Genomic DNA, 17,959 nt, shown 5'->3' on the forward strand with positions numbered 1-17,959 from the left:
TAGGTCCATTTTCAATCCAATAGGTTCATTTTCCATCAAATTAGATTAAAAGTTTTTCCAAAAAAAAAACCTTTGATTTTTCAAAGTCCACCAATTTACTCCAAATACGTTCTAGGAGGTCAAACAGCAATTCGGCAGGTTTTAGATGGTGCATGGGCAACGTCTCATTTTTAAAGAGACAGTACATGAGAAATTTCGATATTAGAATTTTAGATTTTTTTTCAAATTTTAATAAATTTTGGACTATAAATGACTATAAGGGGCAGATTTATCAAAGGTCGAGGTGAATTTTCAAATGAAAAAAAATCGAATTTAGAGTTATTTTTGTTCACCTCGACTAGGGAATAGTCCAAATTCAATTCGAATTTGCAAAAAATTCAAAAATTAAAATGTATCTTGTACTGTCTCTTTAAAAATTTGAATTCGACCATTCGTCGTCTAAAACCTGCCGAATTGCTGTTTTAGCCTATGTGGGACCTCCTAGAACATATTTGGAGTCAATTGGTGGACTCTGAAAAATCAAAGTTTTCTTGGGAAAAACTTCAAATCGAATTCGATCGAATGCACTATTAATTTGATTCATACGATTCTAATTCGGCCGAATACTGACCTATTCGATCAAAAACTCACCTATTCGACTAAAAAAAACTTCAACTTAATTTCATTTGGTCTTTTAGAATTCAAATTCGAAGTTTTTTCAATTCAAAATTCGACCCTTGATAAATCTGCCCCCAAGGCGCAGATTTATCAAGGGTCGAATTTTGAGTTTATGGGAGTTTCTTATGGTGAATGATTCGATGGTGAATAGTCGAATTTGAATTCTTAAAGGGACAGTACATGATAAATTTTGAAATTCGAATTTCGGACTATTCCCTAGTCGAATAACACTAAAATAATTTAACTCTTGCTAAATCTGCCCATAACTGTATCCCTTAATATCTTGGAATTAAAAATAAATAATGGGATCCCTGCCAAAAGCCAATTGAGTTAGAAACTTTGTTTCTTTTTCTGGCTGTTCAGTGCAGAGAAAAACTGGACTTTTCAGTACAAATGAGGGACTGCAGGTTGAGCTGTCAAAAGGTATGCAATTAAAGGAACAACATAAACCTACTGTACGTTCAACATACACCAAATAAAGAATGTTTGTCTTAAGAAATGTGTAATGGCCTTTGTGTATCCCCTTCATTTTGTTAAGCAGCTCCAACAATTGGGGGCCGATTCACTAACTTCGAGTGAAGGATTCGAAGTAAAAAAACTTCGAATTTCGAAGTGTTTTTTGGGCTACTTCGACCATCGAATGGGCTACTACGACCTTCGACTACGACTTTGAATCGAAGGATTCAAACTAAAAATCGTTCGACTATTCGACCATTCGATAGTCGAAGTACTGTCTCTTTAAGAAAAAACTTTGATCCCCTAGTTCGCCATCTAAAAGCTACCGAAGTCAATGTTAGCCTATGGGGAAGGTCCCAATAGGCTTTCCTAAGTTTTTTTGGTCGAAGTATATTCCTTCGATCGTTGGATTAAAATCCTTCGAATCGTTCGATTCGAAGGATTTAATCGTTCGATCTAAGGATTTCGATCAAACTATTTGCGCTAAAATCCTTCGACTTCGATATTCGGATTAAGGATTTAAGGATTTTAAGGATTTTAAGGCTATAAGGATTTTAATTCCCAGCCGAATATCGAGGGTTAATTAACCCTCGATATTCGACCCTTGGTGAATCGGCCCCTTGGTCACATAATAAACATATAACAAAGACTATAGTTTTAGGCACACGCGTTTCTATTAAAAGCCTTATTTTTGGGGGGCTCGTGTTGAACATGACTTTTCCCGTTTAGAAAGCACCGAATCTTAGCAATTCCTTTATTCAGCGTTGAAAGCATATCAAAGCCGAAAATAAAAAGGCTGTTCTACCATCCACAGCCCCAGTGTTTCCGCAGTTGAGAGCTCATTTGTTGTGCCTGTTCAACAAAGACAAAAGTTCTGATGAACCATTAACAATTCTGCTCACGCTCTGCAAATATCTCATCAGTTCCGCCATCTGTCACATCCCTGTACTATTTCCATTTCACAAAACGAAGCAAAGAGTGAACTGGTTCTTGCATTGAACCAACTCCGGGATTATGTGCGCTTCTTTCTTCAAAGCGGAAATAACTTCAATCAACAAAATGACTTGAAATCCTGAAGCAGTGACTGAAAGAAAAACGAGATAAACTGCAGGAAAGATGCACTACCAGAAAGGAAACAACATAATATAAATGTCAATCATTTAGGGGGTTATTTACTAAGCTCCGAATACCCGAAATTCCCTGAAATCCGAAAAAATAGTGATTTTTTTTATAAAATCTGACTTTTAAAAAAAATCACACATTTTTCGGAATTTATTAAACCCGGAGGGCTAAAAAGCCCAAATATAAAACCACGGCATCTCAAACCTGTCGAGGTTGCATAAAAAGTCAATGGGAACAGTCCCATCGATTTTTGGTTGTGTCGGGGGTTTCAGGCAATTTCGCAATGTTTTCGGAGCTTTCGGGTGAAAACTCTGAAAAATTCGGAGATTTCGGTGAAAATCTGAGCTTTTATGTAATAATAAATAAGCATTTAAAACCCGAGCGGGTTAGATCGGAGTTTGTAGCAGCCGATATTGAGATAAATTCGGACCTTGATAAATAATACCCTAAGCAGCGCCTGAGGCAGCAGCCCAGATGCCGCCCCCCTCCTCTCCCGCTCCGCGCTTAAAAATTTGCGTCGGAACGGGTTTCAGGGGGCAGTATCGCTAGTGCATTGAGCGCAATAGCGCTCTTTGCACTAGTGGAGCCGAATTTCCGGGTTAAAACTTTTTGCCGCCCCTTGTAACTTGCCGCTCATTGCCGCCTGAGGCAAGGGCTTCACCTTGCCTCATGGCAGAAGCGGCCCTGCCCCTAAGTGTGCATTTAATACTGTCATATAATGGGGCTAAAGGGATGCTACTACAGTTGTGGGACCGGTCATCCAGAATGCTTGGGACCTGGGGCTTTCTGGATAAGGGATATTTCTATAATTCATTTCATTTGGTCTACTAGAAATTCATTTAAACAACAAATAAACCCAATAGGCTGGTTCTGCTTCCAATAAGGATTAATTATATCTTAGTTGGGATCAAGTACAAGCTACTGTTTTATTATTACAGAGGAAAGGGAAATCATTTTAAGTGGATTATTTGGATAAAATGGTGTCTATAGGAGACAGCCTTTCTGAGCTTTCTGGATAACGGGTTTCCAAAGAACAGATCCCGTACCTATGTCTGAAAATGTACCTTTTATTTTTGTCAAGAAACAATATGATCACTTGAATCCATTTTGGAAGTAATTTAGTATGCTTAGTTATTTATTATATATACTGTACATCAGGGGTCCCCAACCTTTTTGACTCGTGAGCCACATTTAAATCTAAAAAAGCGTTGGAGAGCGACACAAGCATGAAAAAGTCCATGGGGATGTCAAATAAGTGCTGTGATTGGTTATTTGGTAGCCCCTATGTAGACTAGCATTCTACAGGAGGTTCTGTGTGGAAGTACACCTGGTTTTTATGCAACTAAAACTTGAATTCAAAAATAAGCTCCTGCTTTGAGGCCACTGGGAGCAACATCCAAGGGGTTGGTGAGCAACATGTTACTCACAAGCTACTGGTTGGGGATCACTGCTGTACATGAATATTTTGATAACCAAAAGAGACCGCTTCTGCTCACCGCTATTCCCATCGCCAGGTGTCCCCACCGTATCCACATGACAAACTCCACAAATAGACGGCACTTCAGGACAAACATTTATTGTAGCAAACTGCTGGAAAGTACCTAGGCTCTGACACAGGCTCTGACTAAGGAAGTCACTCCCGAAATGCGAAAGGTACTTTCCAGCAGTTTGCTACAATAAATGTTTGTCCAGAAGTGCAACAAAAAAATTAGGGATGTACCAAATCCAAGATTCGGTTCAGGATTCAAGCAAGATTCTGCCTTTTTCAGTAGGATTCGGATTCCGCAGAATACTTCTGCCCGGCCAAACCAAATCCGAATCTTAATTTGCATATGCAAAGTAGGGGCGGAGAGGGAAATCTCATGACTTTTTGTCTCAAAACAAGGAAGTAAAAAATGTTTTCCCCTTCCCACCCCTAATTTGCATTGCAAATTATGATTCGGTTCGGTATTTGGCCGAATCTTTCATGGAGGATTCGGGGGGGGGTTCTACCGAATCCAAAATAGTGGATTCGGTGCATCCCTAAAAAAAAAAAAACAGAAGAAAGGTGCAGTAATAGGAAGTACAGAAACTCACTCTACACACACTGTCCAAAATGAAGAATTAAGACTCTTTGTAGCATTTTTTGAGTTTCAAATTTATATTCCCAAACATAAAATCTATATTTCAGTAAACCATCCCATGTCGTACATCGTATCCCATTCCTCTTGTGAAGAGATGTTTTATAAAGGTATATTGTTTGTTTACCATTCGATTACTAAAAAGGGCGAGTATGTAAAATATAATAAGTTCACCCAGTGAGTTTTCCATTGTGAGCGAAGCATTCTTATTTTATGCTTTTTATTTAATGGTTTCCTGACTGCTGTTTAATAAAGGTAATTTATTAATCAATAGCCTTCTTGTTGATAACCACCCAACCACCATGTATTCCTTTCCTTTCAGTTATGGTGAAATCCATTCAGTTAGACCATTTGTTGAGCAAAAGAAAATCCTTGTGTGACCAAGAAGTATTGTCATCTGGATCACTCATTCACAACTCTAACTGAGAGAATCTTACCAAAAGCAATATCCGTAGGTCTTTATAGGGCTGACAACAACCTTCTTTACCAAATGACATATCTCTTCCATTGTGTATTATGTTAAAAAGCTGGAAGAGGCATATCCTACAGCAGTGATCCCCAACTAGTGGCTTGCAAACAACATGTTGCTCACCAACCCCCTAGATTTTGCTCTCAGTGGCCTCAAAGAAAGTGCTTATTTTTGAATTCCAGGCTTGAAGGCAAGTTTTGGTTGCATAAAAACCAAGGGTACTGCCAAACTGAGTCTCCTGTAGGCTCCTAGTCCACTGTCAGGAGCACCCATTGGCGCTCCCGTCTCCAGCGGCGTCCCATCCAAGATGGCGGCGCCCATGAACCATATGGGCCGACACTGGCGTCTTGATGCCGAAGTGATGACATCACGCGACTGGCACAAAAATTTAAAATAAAAGGACTTCCAGGTTACATGTTCAATGCCCAATTATAGGAATTCCTGACTTGTGTTCATGGGTTCCCTAAATTCCTAAATTGTTGTCTCCTGGATTCCTGACTTCTGCTTTGACCCTGATTCTGATTCTTGCTGCCTGCCTTTTGAACCTTTGCCTGAATTTGACTACACGTTCACCTGACCCCTGTTGGATACCGCTGAACTTGGACTTTTACCCGAGCTTCCTCTTTGGTACCGACTTCTCCCACTGGGAGCCGATAGGCCCCCTAACATACACATAGGGGCTACCAATAGTCAATCACAGCCCATAATTGGAACCCCCAGTACCTTTCTGCATGCTTGTGTTGCGCTCCAGCTATTTTCACATTTTAATGTGGCTCATGGGTAAAAAAGGTCAAGTGTTCCCAAAACCTTCCATCAACTCTCTCAAAATACAGACAGACATGATACAAGCTTCATGCAAGAAAGTCATAGTGGGATGTCAACTAGATATTCCCTTGGGATCATTCTCTGCACCTCAAGCCCATCCACTCGGACAGAGGATAACAGCAGCTTGCTTATACTACAGGTATGGGGTCCATTATCCGGAAACCCGTTATCCAGAAAGCTCAGAATTACAGAAAGGCCAAATTACATAGACTCCACTTTATCCAAATAATCAAAATTTTTAAAAATGATTTCCTTTTTCTCTGTAATAATAAAACAATACATGTATGGGACCTGTTATTCAGAATGCTTGGGACCTGGGTTTTTCTGGATGACAGATCTTCCAGTAATTTGGATCTTCATACCTTAAATCTACTGGAAAATGATGTAAACATTAAATAAATCCAATAGGCTGGTTTTGCTTCAAATAAGGATAAATTATATCTTACTTGGGATCAAGTACAAGCTACTCTTTTATTATTACAGAGAAAAAGGAAATCATTTTTAACAATTTGGATTATTTGGATAAAATGGAGTCTATGGGAGATGGCCTTTCCGTCTTTTGGAGCTTTCTGGTTAATGGGTTTCTGAATAATGGATCCCATACCTATACCTTGTACTTGATTTAAACTAACATATAATTAATCCTTATTATAGACAAAACCAGCCTATTGTGGTGATTTTCTAGTAGACTTAAGGTATGAACATCCAAATTACTGAACAATCTGTTATTCAGAAAACCTCAGGTCGCGAGCATTCTGGATAACAGGTCCTGTACCTGTGACTATGTTACCTTTACACCTACAATTTTATTCACCCTAAAGTCTTCAGCATGAAACTAGTTCCTGGATTGATAATTATTTTTCTTTGCTCTAGTTTTTTTTTTTTTTTGTTCTTGGGCAGTTTCTTGTTTACAGCATTAATTGTGCTTTAAGATAACTAAATATTGCTGTATCGTTTTTAGTTTCTTATAAAGTATTTCTTCAGCCTCAGGTGGCTAATCCCTTTTTTTCCACCACATTAGTTTATTATTGTCTTTTGCGAAATTGCTTTGCCTTTATCTTTCCCCAGGGTGATACAGATATCCCTTTCTTGTCGCAATTTCCTAAATTGCATGCTGTGAGTTAGTGCGCTCTGCGGAGGTGCAGATAAGATGGGGCTGCAGCCTTATCTAATAAATCTAATCGAACTTTTACAGTTGGGCTGGAAACATCCGCGATGCAAGAAAATATCTGTTGTTCTATTGGACTTGCACTTTCTGCCTGTAACACAACAGAGATACAGAATCCCAGGTAGGGCTTTTTGTTGAGGCCTGTAGATCCAGTGTTTCAATATGTGAAGAACACCCATAAACAAGCTGCATCTAATCCTAAAAAAAATGCATTGATGTTTTTCTGAGCTCTTTTGCAGTGTATATTAATGTTCTATTTTTTAGTGTTTTTTTTTTAGATATTTGCAGTTCAGTCTGCTAATTAGGGTTGTGATCTTCTGTCCCGTGGAACTCTGGGCAGGAGGGTGGAGCAGTGATGTAATGGGGGTAGGTCCGTGATATGGCAGGGGCGGGTTTTGATGGCAGGGGTAGAGCCACCTCGATCATAGGAAATCCTGCCCAGCTTTCCTAAATTGGAAAACCTGGCAGGTAGTGATTAGGGATGTAGCGAACGTCGGAAAAAAAGTTCGCGAACATATTCGCGAACTTGCGCAAAAATGCGAGCGGTTCGCGAACGGTTCGCGAACCCCATAGACTTCAATGGGAAGGCGAACTTTAACATCTAGAAAAGACATTTCTGGCCAGAAAAATGATTTTAAAGTTGTTTAAAGGGTGCAACGACCTGGACAGTGGCATGCCAGAGGGGGATCAAGGGCAAAAATGTATCTGAAAAATCTGCCTGTGTGTGCTTGGAAGAGATAGTGTAGGGGGAGAGCTGTTAGTGATTTCAGGGACAGATGATAGTAAGCTTGCTGGCTAGTAATCTGCTTGATACTGCTCTGTATTGGAGGGACAGAAGTCTGCAGGGATTTGAGGGACATTTTAGCTTAGGTAGCTTTGCTGGCTAGTAATCTACTGTTCTCTTTAAACAACTGCCATACGTTGACCTTGTAGGCATTGTTTGCCCAGTTTTTTTGGACGCAGCCACTGAAGCACAGTTGCCAGAAAAAATATGCCATATAAATGCTGAAAATAGTAATTTTTCGCCATACGTTGACCTTGTAGACATTGTTTGCCCAGTTTTTTTGGACGCAGCCACTGAAGCACAGTTGCCAGAAAAATTATGCCATATAAATGCTGAAAATATAAATTTTTTTGGTTGCAGCCACTGAAGCACAGAGGCCAGAAAAATTATGCCATATAAATGCAGAAAATATGCATTTTTTTGGTCGCAGCCACTGAAGCACAGTTGCCAGAAAAATTATGCCATATAAATGCTGAAAATATAAATTTTTTTGGTTGCAGCCACTGAAGCACAGAGGCCAGAAAAATTATGCCATATAAATGCAGAAAATATGCATTTTTTTGGTCGCAGCCACTGAAGCACAGTTGCCAGAAAAAATATGCCATATAAATGCTGAAAATAGTCATTTTTTGCCATATACGTTGAGTCAACGTATGGCAAAAAATTACTATTTTCAGCATTTATATGGCATATTTTTTCTGGCCTCTGTGCTTCAGTGGCTGCGGCCAAAAAAACTGGGCAAACAATGCCTACAAGGTCAACGTCGTTGACCTTGTAGGCATTGTTTGCCCAGTTTTTTTGGCCGCAGCCACTGAAGCACAGAGGCCAGAAAAAATATGCCATATAAATGCTGAAAATAGTAATTTTTTTGGTCGCAGCCACTGAAGCACAGTTGCCAGAAAAATTATGCTGGTATGGTAAAAGCTGGCGGGCTAAGAGTGCAGACAAGCCAGCTGTCAGACGCCGGGCAAGGGGGTGACAGTCAGACATTGGCTTCTTACGCTCAAACATGGCCTTCACAGAAACTTGGCTGGTGGCAGATGACTGGGAATGGGAACAGGTGGTCAAGGTGGAAGGCGGAGTGGAGGGTGGTTCAGACGGGTCAAGGAGAGCAGAGGTGGAGCAGTAAGATGCTGGACCAGAAGGAGTGTGGCTTTTAGTTTGCCTGTTGCCTTTGAGGTGTTGCTCCCAAAGTGCTTTGTGCTTGCCGCTCATGTGCCTTCGCATAGAAGTTGTACCTATGTGGCTGTTGGGCTTACCAAGGCTCAGTTTCTGACTGCACTCATTGCAAATTACAATGCTTTTGTCAGAGGCACACACATTAAAAAAATCCCACACTGCTGACTTTTTGGAAGTGTGCGATCTGGCGGTAACAGTAGAAGTTGGCGGAGTTGGCGGTATTGGCGGCAATGGCGGGTGCGTTGGCCGGCTGAACACAGGTGCCGATACATGTTGTTGCCCTGCTGATCCCTGCGGGCTGTCCTCCCTGCTTCTTCTAAGTCTTATTCTCCTACTGCCTCTCTGACTCTCCGTCTCTCCATCTGAACTACCCTCCTCTTGCTCTCTTCTACTAGGCACCCACAAAACATCAATCTCCTCATCATCATTCTCCTCAGATGCATCAATTTCTTCTGACACATCACAGAAGGAAGCAGCAGCGGGGACCTCCTCCTCATCACTCATTATGTCCATCTCTATCGTGTTCTCTGCCAGAATTAAATCTGGTGTAAGGTCCTCATCTCCTTCATCTTCTTCTGGCAATAATGGTTGCGCATTACTCAGTTCAAGAAACTCATTGGAAAATAACTCCTCTGACCCCAGTGAAGAAGGGGCACCGGTGGTGGAGGAAGTGTTACGTGGGGTGGCCATAGCAGTGGAGGATGAGGAGGATGTTGTGGTAAAGTTAGAAACGGTAGAGGATGGGGTGTGCTGTGTAAGCCAGTCAACTACCTCTTCAGCATTTTGGGAGTTCAGGGTCATTGGCTTTTTAAAACTGGGAAATTTGCTAGGGCCACAGGATTGCATAGCAGCACGGCCCCTAGCACGGCCTCTGCGTGGCGGCCTGCCTTTGCCTGGCATTATTTTTAAAAAAACAACAACAACAACAAAAACTCAGTTGGTTTTTCTGGAAACGATAATACACACAGCTAGATGGCGGGTTGAAGAAAACACTGTGCAAATAATGCCTACAAAGTCAACGTATACACTACTACAGCGGTGGATACGGATTACGTAAAATATATGAATGCTGCTTGAAAAAAAGTAACTCAAGTGGTTTTTCTAGAGACGATAATATTATCAATATTTAGACAAAATGTGAACAAGCTCACACAGCTCGATGGCGGGTTGAAGAAAACAGTGTGCAAATAATGCCTACAAGGTCAACGTATACACTACTACAGCGGTGGATACGGATTACGTAAAATATATGAATGCTGCTTGAAAAAAAGTAACTCAAGTGGTTTTTCTAGAGACGATAATATTATCAATATTTAGACAAAATGTGAACAAGCTCACACAGCTCGATGGCGGGTTGAAGAAAACAGTGTGCAAATAATGCCTACAAGGTCAACGTATACACTACTACAGCGGTGGATACGGATTACGTAAAATATATGAATGCTGCTTGAAAAAAAGTAACTCAAGTGGTTTTTCTAGAGACGATAATATTATCAATATTTAGACAAAATGTGAACAAGCTCACACAGCTCGATGGCGGGTTGAAGAAAACACTGTGCAAATAATGCCTACAAGGTCAACGTATACACTACTACAGCGGTGGATACGGATTACGTAAAATATATGAATGCTGCTTGAAAAAAAGTAACTCAAGTGGTTTTTCTAGAGACGATAATATTATCAATATTTAGACAAAATGTGAACAAGCTCACACAGCTCGATGGCGGGTTGAAGAAAACAGTGTGCAAATAATGCCTACAAGGTCAACGTATACACTACTACAGCGGTGGATACGGATTACGTAAAATATATGAATGCTGCTTGAAAAAAAGTAACTCAAGTGGTTTTTCTAGAGACGATAATATTATCAATATTTAGACAAAATGTGAACAAGCCGACACAGCTCGATGGCGGGTTGAAGAAAACACTGTGCAAATAATGCCTACAAGGCCAACGTATACACTACTACAGCGGTGGATACGGATTACGTAAAATATATGAATGCTGCTTGAAAAAAGTGACTCCGGTGTTTTTTCTGGAGACGGTAATATTATGGATATTTAGACAGAATGGGAACAAGGTCACACAGCTCGATGGCGGGTTGAAGAAAACAGTGTGCAAATAATGCCTACAAGGCCAACGTATACACTACTACAGCGGTGGATACGGATTACGTAAAATATATGAATGCTGCTTGAAAAAAGTGACTCCGGTGTTTTTTCTGGAGACGGTAATATTATGGATATTTAGACAGAATGGGAACAAGGTCACACAGCTCGATGGCGGGTTGAAGAAAACAGTGTGCAAATAATGCCTACAAGGCCAACGTATACACTACTACAGCGGTGGATACGGATTACGTAAAATATATGAATGCTGCTTGAAAAAGTGACTCCGGTGTTTTTTCTGGAGACGGTAATATTATGGATATTTAGACAGAATGGGAACAAGGTCACACAGCTCGATGGCGGGTTGAAGAAAACAGTGTGCAAATAATGCCTACAAGGCCAACGTATACACTACTACAGCGGTGGATACGGATTACGTAAAATATATGAATGCTGCTTGAAAAAAGTGACTCCGGTGTTTTTTCTGGAGACGGTAATATTATGGATATTTAGACAGAATGGGAACAAGGTCACACAGCTCGATGGCGGGTTGAAGAAAACAGTGTGCAAATAATGCCTACAAGGCCAACGTATACACTACTACAGCGGTGGATACGGATTACGTAAAATATATGAATGCTGCTTGAAAAAAGTGACTCCGGTGTTTTTTCTGGAGACGGTAATATTATGGATATTTAGACAGAATGGGAACAAGGTCACACAGCTCGATGGCGGGTTGAAGAAAACAGTGTGCAAATAATGCCTACAAGGCCAACGTATACACTACTACAGCGGTGGATACGGATTACGTAAAATATATGAATGCTGCTTGAAAAAAGTGACTCCGGTGTTTTTTCTGGAGACGGTAATATTATGGATATTTAGACAGAATGGGAACAAGGTCACACAGCTCGATGGCGGGTTGAAGAAAACAGTGTGCAAATAATGCCTACAAGGCCAACGTATACACTACTACAGCGGTGGATACGGATTACGTAAAATATATGAATGCTGCTTGAAAAAAGTGACTCCGGTGTTTTTTCTGGAGACGGTAATATTATGGATATTTAGACAGAATGGGAACAAGGTCACACAGCTCGATGGCGGGTTGAAGAAAACAGTGTGCAAATAATGCCTACAAGGCCAACGTATACACTACTACAGCGGTGGATACGGATTACGTAAAATATATGAATGCTGCTTGAAAAAAGTGACTCCGGTGTTTTTTCTGGAGACGGTAATATTATGGATATTTAGACAGAATGGGAACAAGGTCACACAGCTCGATGGCGGGTTGAAGAAAACAGTGTGCAAATAATGCCTACAAGGCCAACGTATACACTACTACAGCGGTGGATACGGATTACGTAAAATATATGAATGCTGCTTGAAAAAAGTGACTCCGGTGTTTTTTCTGGAGACGGTAATATTATGGATATTTAGACAGAATGTGAACAAGGTCACACAGCTCGATGGCGGGTTGAAGAAAACAGTGTGCAAATAATGCCTACAGGGCAAATAATGCCTAAAAGGTCAACTTATACACTACTACAGCGGTAGTAAAATAAAAAAAAGTAAAATAAAAAAAAATGAATATTAAAAAAAAAAATTAAAGTTGGTGCTGCTGAACTACTAGGAGCAGCAGATTAGCACACCAGTCCCACTCCCCAACACTGCTAGACTAATAGCACTGGGCTCTTATAGTAGTAGTAGTAGTAGTAGTAGTAAAACAACAAAAAAATAAATAAAAGCAGTCCTTACAAGGACTACTGTTATTGCAGCAGTCAGCAGATGAGATCAGAAGCAGGACAGCTGCCCACTGCAGCTACATACAGAGCACTGCAGTAGAAGGTAGATTACTAGCCAGCAAAGCTACCTAAGCTTAAATGTCCCTCAAACCCCTGCAGACTTCTGTCCCTCCAATAACAGAGCAGTATCAAAACGATTACTAGCCAGCAAACTTTCAACTGTCCCTGAAATCACTAACAGGCAGCAGCTCTCTCCCTACACTATCTCTTCAGCACACACAGGCAGAGTGAAAAAACGCTGCAGGGCTTCGGTTTTTATAGGGAAGGGGAGTGGTCCAGGGGAGAGCTTCCTGATTGGCTGCCATGTACCTGCTGGTCTGGGGTGAGAGGGCAAAAAAAAGCGCCAACAATGGCGAACCCAAAATGGCGAACGTCGCGCGACGTTCGCGAACTTCCGGCGAGCGCGAACACCCGATGTTCGCGCGAACAAGTTCGCCGGCGAACAGTTCGCGACATCTCTAGTAGTGATGGGCAAATAAATTAGTCTTGGCACAAATTTGCGGCAAATTTCCGTGTTTCGCCGCTGGCGAATAATTGCGCAAAACTGCAATGAAAATGAGCAGCGTCAACAAATTTTGGACACGCGTCGGAAAAGTCGCTCGCATCAAATCCGATACATGTCAACATTATTCGGACACCCATTGACTTTAACACTGGTGTCAAAATTTACGCGAGCGTCAGAATTGACACAGGCGTCTAAATTGACACAGGCAATTCATAAAAATTCTCAAATTCCGCAGTAAATTTCAGTGAAGCAAAATGGGACAAATTTGTCCATCACTACAGCCAGGCAGTTTTGACCCGGACAGCCCTTCAAAAACCAGTTAAAAACCGAACAGGTGGCAACCCTACTGCTAATGGAAGGTTTTTGGCTCAACTGAGAGTCAGGAAACCCTAGACAACAGTGTAATCACTGCATGCCGGGCCCCCCTAAAGAAAAGTTTTTGAGCGGACTACCCTCCACCTACCCTCTGGCTCATGCTAATAGTGTGCAGCGGGCATGTAATATATATAATAGCGGCTATAGAGGAAACGGTAGAAAAAAGTAGTAATAACAATACGTGTTGCCTTATAGAGCATTTGTTTTTTAGATGGGGTCAGTGACCCCCATTTGAAAAGCGAAAGGAGTCAGAAGAAGGCAAATAATTTAAAAACTATAAAAAAGAAAAAACGAAGGCCAATTGAAAAGTTGCTTAGAATTAGCCATTCTATAACATACTAAAACTAAAAGGTGAACCACCCCTTTAACATTTGATCCTCAAAAAGTTGTGATTGATACCAGAATAAAGGTGGGATGTCACTCAGTGCTCATGCCAAGTTTACTGTAACTTGACCCTGAAGAATGCTGTTGCCTTGGCCGGAAGGGCCCATTAAGGGGGTGCGGGCCACTGGGTTTTTTCTGGTGTCCCGCTGGCCCATTCTGACCCTAGAGATCAAGCTAAAAGTTCCTTTTAAAATGAATGTTACCATTGTTATGATTTAACAATGTGATTAAACGATGCGTTGCTGGCCAAGTACCTTCCCAAATCATATTTGACATAAAGGAACCAAACCTTCCCCTACAAACTAGTATTGCGGCTATATGCATTTACACCTTCCCACCAATCCAAATATGATACTACATTAGCGTGGGACACAAATGGTACCCATAGCTGTGCCCTGCTATAAAACCTGTTATCCAAAATACTCAGGACCTGGGGTTTTCAGGATAAGGGATCTTTCTGTAGTTTAGATCTCCATACCTTAAGTCTACTCAAAAATCATTTAAACAGAAAATAAACCCAACAAGATAGTTCTGTTTCTAAGAAGAATTAATCATATCTTGGTTACGGTCAAGTAAAGGTACTGTTTCAATATTATTGAGAAAATCATTTTTATAAATTTGAATTATTTGATTTAAAAGGAGTCAGTGGGAGATGGCCTTCCCATACTTTGGAGCTTTCTGGACAATGAGTTTCAGGATCTCAATTAAGAAACAATGTAATTGTAGGGATGTGAAAATCTTAGACACCCTTACACTTTACAGACAGGCACATCCCTAGTAATATGGACACCTCAGTGGGTCCTTATGGGGACCTTGTGCTTATGTAACCCCTGCAGTTCACATAGTGTACACCAGATGGCACTGTGCCAGAGTATAAAAGGTTTAGGAACCATGAGGTCTATACTATACTATACTTGCTTTAGCCCAACCAAGCAGGCTGGAAGGGAATGGGTAGTGCTGACCCTAGGCGCCTTGGCCCTAGTAATTAGACAGCTATACTCGTTTTATAGATCACTCTAGGAGTGATAGAGAGGTTATTTAGTTGAGCCGAGGAGATTAGAGGGATTAAGATCCCAGGGTATTACTGACCCAGAGTAGGGAACCAAGTGTTGAGATAGGGATGTCAGGAGTTCCCCTAGTCTGCCGCTGGAAGATATCCTGAAAACCGGGCAATACCCATCACATGCTGTCAACTTACTCTCTGCTGTGTATTCCCTAGCCTGTGGGGATTCAGCCTATACGTGCTGTGAGTATATGCTTCCTTTATGCTGCTATGTATGTTCTATACTCCATTGTGGATCAATGTGCTAAATGATCTATGTGCTATTGTTCAATAAATACTGTTCTTTGTTCAACTGTTAAAGAACTACTGGCGCCCATCATTGTGCTATCGCACCAGGTTACAGTTACACTACACCCTTGCCTCCAACCCGCTGCGAGGGCTTACCCCTGAGAAAGAGAGCTCATCTGTGGTCTCGGCCCACCCAGGAAAGTAGCTTAAACTGCCCTAGCACAAGTCAGTTTACTATAGCGCTACATAATGTTACTTAATTCTTAGAGCTCTGCATTCCATGGCATTTAGTTACCGGTACACTTCCATCCGCACTTTATGGTAAGGAAAAGATTACTGACCTTCAATAACCACAGCCTTGTCTACACGTGAATAAAATACACCTATCCCTATCCAGTAAATCAGCCCAAATATGATCTGTAGCAAACATTCCAATAAAACCTTTATTGTTCTATTTTTCAGCCATAACCAGGCACAACTGTTTGTCCCGTTGGGATTGCAATACTTTGTGGACCTTTTGAATAATGTAAGCAGATCTTTAGGAAGTTCACCAAACAACATGGCTAATTCTTTGTTTATCATTTTCCCCATTTCCTATTCCCTTAAAGGACAAGGAAAGGCTTGCAGCACTTGGGGGTGCACCCCAAGTGATTGTAGTTACTTTCCTGGAACCCCAGGCCGGTGCTCCTATCAGCAGAAAACGATGGAGAAACTGTAGGACCAGCCAATGTGCACATACTGATATACTTTTCTTACTGATTGGCAGTGGTGGGCCGAGCCAACACACCATGGGCAACTCAGCTGACCTGACCTCCTCGCCTTCCCTTCCTGCTGAAGACTGGGGTCCAGGCCTGGACTGGCAATCTGTGCGTTCTGGCAAATGCCAGAGGGGCTGCTATAAGGTGCCATAGAAAGTCAATATTTAGTGAGCTTGTGGGGGCTTATTGGGCCTCTGTGTACCTGAAATGCCAGGGCCTATTTTAATTCTCAGTCTGGACCTGCTGGGTCAGTTGAGGAGAGGGTAGTGAGGGTACGAGGGACTGGACTAGGAGTACATGAGATGTGTGTCCCTAGAGCCCCCGTCATGGTTGTGCCCAAGGCACTTGTCTCTCCTGCCTACCCCTAGTTGTAGCCCTACTGACTAGAGCTGGGAGAACCTGTGCAACTCTTATTTGCTAACTTCTCTGCAGCCTTCAAGTATGGATCTCTTCTTAACCCTTCTCATCCTCCTAAATACACAAACAATGATTTTTTGCAGGTTTTATATGATGTAGTTATTTCAGCTATGTTTGGAACTAAAGTCTGGCTTAGGAATAATGGAACGTGATTACAAACAAGGATTTGCATGAGAGATAATCATTTCGCAAACTTAATATGGTTTATTTATAAAAAGATGACTTTTCCCAAACAACGGCATTAGAAAAAGAGAGACAATTGAAGTAGTGTTGCAGTGTATAGATCATGGGCTATGAACTACAGTGGGGTGGCTGAATTAAAGCAATCCTGAGGGAACTTTTTAACCCTGTGCTTCATAATGGAGGTTGAAGGAAGGAGTTGGAAGGAGGCTCTTGTCAAAATAACGAGTATGGGTGGTGAGTTAAAGAGTGTTTGTAGGGGATAAAGCCAGAGTTTACGGCAGGAATGTTGTGAATTTAGTAACCTGCGCTGGAGAATATTCGGGTGTGGGGGGCGGGTCCAGGTTGAGCTATTCTCCTGCTCTCCCCACCCATGACCTAGCACTGCTGGCTTCCCGCACCTGAATTTATAGACTTGTGCCCGCCTCTTTTGTTATGTCGATGCAGAGCAGGCAGGCGCAGGTCTAGAAATAGAGGAGGAACCATGGGCCGGACCGGTTGTGGGTTGGGAGGGAGAGGGGGGCTGGGGCGGGTGTGGGTCCAGAATTTCTCAACCCACACACCACTTACCTGCTCATAATATTCTATGTAATATTAGAACAAGATAGAGCCTTATTAAAGATGTATAGGCCACAATGCATGCATTATGTTCTTCCAGTGACATTGTCTAGTGTGATCAAAGCTAATTGCTTATTAGCCTCTATTTACATTCTGTATAACACTAATGTCCACTTAGGACGTCTATACTAGTGATGTGCGGGTCAGGGTTTCCCTGACCCGCACGCGACCCTAACCCGCCCTGCTAATTCCCGCGCCCGCCCGCACCCACTTCCGGGGGTCCTTTTATAGATCACCAATGAAGTCACAATGATGTCACAAAAGGGGCGAGCAGACGCGACACTATAGAACCGGAATCCGGAAGTCGGATGCCGGCATTTGAAGGTGGCGGGCGGGGAGAGCAGGAGCTCAACCCGCACCCGCCCGCCACCCGCGAGAAGCACTGCGAGGTCGACCCAAACCCACCCGACCCACGGGTATCGGGTCAGCCCGCACATCACTAGTCTATACTATATGGATAACCTAATACAGTATGTTTTGGTCATGGGGGAATATTATAAGAGGCACACAGTTTACCCAGGTGCAGTAACCCATAACCACCAATAAAAATGTTTGCTTTTAAACATGTGACCAGTGAATGCTAGCTGTGGATTTGTTGCTAATATGCTAGTTAACTAGAACTATAGGGAACATTGCACCTTTCATTACATTCCCCCGCTAAGGGCCTTTATACTAAGGAGGATATTTGTTAACATTTATGACTGCTTTTTGGCTTGATTCACACAAAATCACGAT

This window comes from Xenopus laevis, chromosome 7L (assembly GCF_017654675.1).
Source record: "Xenopus laevis strain J_2021 chromosome 7L, Xenopus_laevis_v10.1, whole genome shotgun sequence".
NCBI lineage: Eukaryota > Metazoa > Chordata > Amphibia > Anura > Pipidae > Xenopus > Xenopus laevis.